At 48.1% G+C, this 3,918-nt stretch overlaps 1 pseudogene; it reads left to right on the forward strand.

Annotated features, from left to right (window-relative positions):
- The first annotated feature begins 3,188 nt into the window (after nt 1-3,188).
- Nucleotides 3,189-3,918, forward strand: part of LOC102479296 (RNA-binding motif protein, X chromosome-like) — a 2,713-nt pseudogene continuing 1,983 nt past the window's right edge.

Consider the following 3,918-nt stretch of genomic DNA (forward strand, 5'->3'; position numbering starts at 1 on the left):
CGCCGGCCCGGGGCGGGTGCTCCTCTAGCCTCAGTCCCCTCCCTACTCGGCCGCTTGGAGCTAATTCGCATTGCACCAAAATCGGCCTCGCGTCAATTTCGGGACTGGCGAGGAGAGAGCCTGGGAGCCTCGGGGGCGGGCACGCGCAGGACGCGCCAGTCTCTCCTCGTGGTCCTTTTGCGAGCACAACTCCTGGGGTTACTGGGCAGCCCGGAGGCGGGTGGATGCGGGGACCGCGCTGGCAGCCCTGAACCCAGGCTCCTGGCTTCTCCCTCGCCCCTCCTGACGCTCTGCGGCTTCGGGCGAAACCCAGGGACTTCGTGGAAAGTGAACGTCTGCCCCACACTCCCCTGGAAGATGGGTTGCTCCTCCTAAATTCCAGGAGCAGCTGGTTAGCAGGGTACCCGGGTGGCGGAGCATGTACCTATAAACCTCCTTTCCTGCAGGTCAGAGAGACGGACCCAAAGAATTCGCCCCCACCCCGCTCCCATCTTGGAGGTGCTGAGGCCTGTCCACCCGGCTCTGTTCCCTGGTCCCCAACCTGCAGGAGCTGCCTCTTGATCGGAAATTTTTAGCTTTCTTTGTATCAAGGGCCCGCAGGACCCCTCCGCGGAATAGGGTAAACAACCATCTCTTGATTGGGGACACCTGTCCCATTTTCCCAAGATTGTTCCAATTTTGCCGTCAAAGGAAAAAAAAAAAAAATCCGCTCCCTGAAAAGGAAACTTCATCCTACACCTTCTGCCTGCTCTGACTGGCTAGAAACAGGCCAGCTGTGCTCCCTCCAACCCTTTCCCAGACCCCCCGCCCTACCCCCACCTCCACACCAGGAGCTCAAAGGATATCCTGGCCTCCCCATTCCTGGCACCTCCATGCTGGTTTCTATTTTAACTTAAGGCTCTTCAAGCTGAGGACAGCAAAGCAGGGATTACATGCCTTTAGAAATGCAGATTAAATCAACAAACCCAATGTCCAAGAGATAGGTGAGAAGAATTAGTAAGGAACCTCCCTCAGAGTGGGAGCTCCTCACCCAAGTCCAAGGCTAACGGCACACCTTTCCATGAAAACTATCCCATCTGTTATTTGTGTCAAAGGGTAGGTAACATAAGCCATGGGAACCAGAGCAAAGTCAACCAAGACCTCAACTGACACTCCTATGCCCCACCACCAGCAGCTTCTGGGTTTTTTTTTTTTTCTTCCTCACTTCCCATTCTGTTTTCCTCTCAAATTCTTTTATTTCTTTTTTTTTTTTTTTTGAGAGATTTTCACTGTAGGGCGCGTGCGCTCGCAAGACAGACAGAGAGAGACATAGAGACAGAAAGCGAGAAATCACCCCCCAGGGGGGATGGTCACGCTGCAATCCCTTCTCCTCCCTGGATCTTGGGCGCGCGCCACCGGGTCCGGGACACGAACCGCGGTCGACTACGTGGGAGTCCAGCGACATAGCCATTACGCTAACTGCTGGTTCCCTCCTCTCCCATTCTTAATTCCTGGGTCTTTCCTAGTGTGTCCCTGCTCCCTTGCCTAAGGATGAGCCTCCAGAGCTCTGGAAAACAATTTTCAGTCTCAACTTTTGTCCTCGGAGCTAAGAAGGAAAAGCCGATGTGCTTGGTTGGCACCACTCCTGTTCTCTTCTCCCCATCTAAAGGAGGCAGTTTACAGTAAGGGAAAGGGAAAGCGGAAGAGAAGTTCCACATGCTGCAGTGGCCCAGACTTCCCAGGCTGGAAAGCTCCATGAGGGCCAGGAGCATGCTGACTTTTTCACAGCTATACCTTTGGCACCTGGCACAGTAATTTACACACACTAACTGAGCCATAAGGTCATATTTGTTATACTCACAGAAATGCTACCAGGAGCTTGCTCTGTTTGTTAAACTGTCTGTAATGATGTTCATTCAGCATTATCAAGTTCTCCTCAGCTGGACTAGGTCCTTGAGAAAGGACAGAAACTTTTAATGGGGAATTGGGAAGTCCAGCCCAGAAGAATGGATCCCATGAAAAATGTACAAATAACAACAAATTCAGTCTGACTTTATACAGTTATTTCTCCTTTACGGGTACCATGTAAAATAAAACTCTTAATCCTGGAAATTGCAATGAAAAATAAAAGCCCCATTTTCCTATGACTATATAAACCTTAACCATTAAACTTCCTATTTTAGTTTACTTGAGGGCCCTAGTTTGGAAGTTTCTCCAGTGTGTCTGGCTTTTTCTCTGGTTTGTCATGTTCTTCTGGGGGAGATGGGGATAGCAGCCAAGCTCTTCTCTCATCCTACCCTTACCACCATCATCAATACCTTGTTACCTATCAGCCAAAAGCTCTGGGTTCTCCGAAAATTCATACCAAAAGGCTCTGCCAAATATTCTGATTACTCAAATTTATGGGCTAAGTGTTTATATTGTTAAGGAGCCTACAGAAAAGGCACATTTAATAATCCATCACTAGATACTAATTTTATGCCCATCAAACTCTTCTCTGATGAGCCCTCCTGTCAATAGATCACGCTTATGTGGCCCAGATTCAGTACTGGGAAAATGGTGTGGGGGAAACAAATTCTGCATAGTTTCAAAGCAAATATGCAGATTAATTTTTTTAATTTCTGAATTACCTTTCTTCAGCTTATCATACCTAAAGTGATAAGCCAGGAAGGCAGGCTGAGGTGGTATAAAGAACTACAAGTCCAGGGAAGTAGACTCAAATACCAAATCTGCCACTAAGTTTGTGTAAGATACTTGAACCATCTGAAATATAAATACAGGTTGCAGAAAGGAGAATGGTACATAAACTAGATGATTTCTAGGTCTCTTAAATCACTGCTTTTTTCATATGGTGAAAAGCTTATCCAGAATATTCCTACTTTGTGAAAACTCAGAAACCAAATATTTCATTAAGTGACCTCATACAGATACACCTTACATGAAAAAGTTAATTTACCTCAAAAAGGAGCCGAGTGGGAGGGAAAAACATTTCCATATTCCAAGTTGGATGTGATCCTCCCATTAAATGGGTCATTTGACAACAATTTAAGATGAGGGGACTTCTCCTTGTGCAGCAGTGCTAGCGGCTTCTTCCCCGGTCCTCGAGCCCATGGCCGACACTCACACTGAGCTGCTACTAGGCTCGGGTCAATAAGCTCGTAGGAGCTTGGAACCATGGTCACCCCACCGATTACTACTAGGAGTTTAAAATGGTTGAAGCAGATTGCCCAGGAAAGTTCTTCATTGGTGGGCTTAATATGGAAACAAACGAGGGAACCAGCAGTTAGCGTAATGGCTATGTCGCTGGACTCCCACGTAGTCGACTGCGGTTCGTGTCCCGGACCCGGTGGCTTAAAACTCACGCCGGGCGCGTTTGCGTGCGTGCCCAAGATCCCGAGAGGAGAATGGAGGAGAAGGGATTGCGGTGTGACCATCCCCCCTGGGGGGTGATTTCTCGCTTTCTGTCTCTATGTCTCTCTCTGTCTGTCTGGCAAGTGCACGCGCCCTATAGCAAAAAAACTCTCAAAAAAAAAATATGGAAACAAACGAGAAAGCCCTTGAAGCAGTGTTTGGCAAATATGAACGGTAGTGGAAGTACTCTTGATGAAAGACCATGAAACCAACAAATCAAGAGGATTTGCTTTTGTCACCTTTGAAAGCCCAGCAGAGGCAAAGGATGCACCCAGAGACATGATTAGAAAGTCACTAGATGGAAAAGCCATCAAGGCGGAATAAGCCACTAAACTATCATTTGAAAGTGGTAGACGTGGACCACCTCCAAGAACCAGAGGCCCTCCCAGAGGCCTTAGAGGTCGGTGAGGAGGAAGTGGAGGAACCAGGGGACCTCCCTCCTATGGAGGGCACATGGATGATGGTGGCTATTCCATGAATTTTAACATGAGTTCTTCTAGGGAAACACTTCCAGTAAAAAGAAGTCCA

The sequence above is a fragment of the Tupaia chinensis genome, unplaced genomic scaffold (assembly GCF_000334495.1).
Source record: "Tupaia chinensis unplaced genomic scaffold, TupChi_1.0 Scaffold000275_1, whole genome shotgun sequence".
NCBI classification, from domain to species: domain Eukaryota; kingdom Metazoa; phylum Chordata; class Mammalia; order Scandentia; family Tupaiidae; genus Tupaia; species Tupaia belangeri.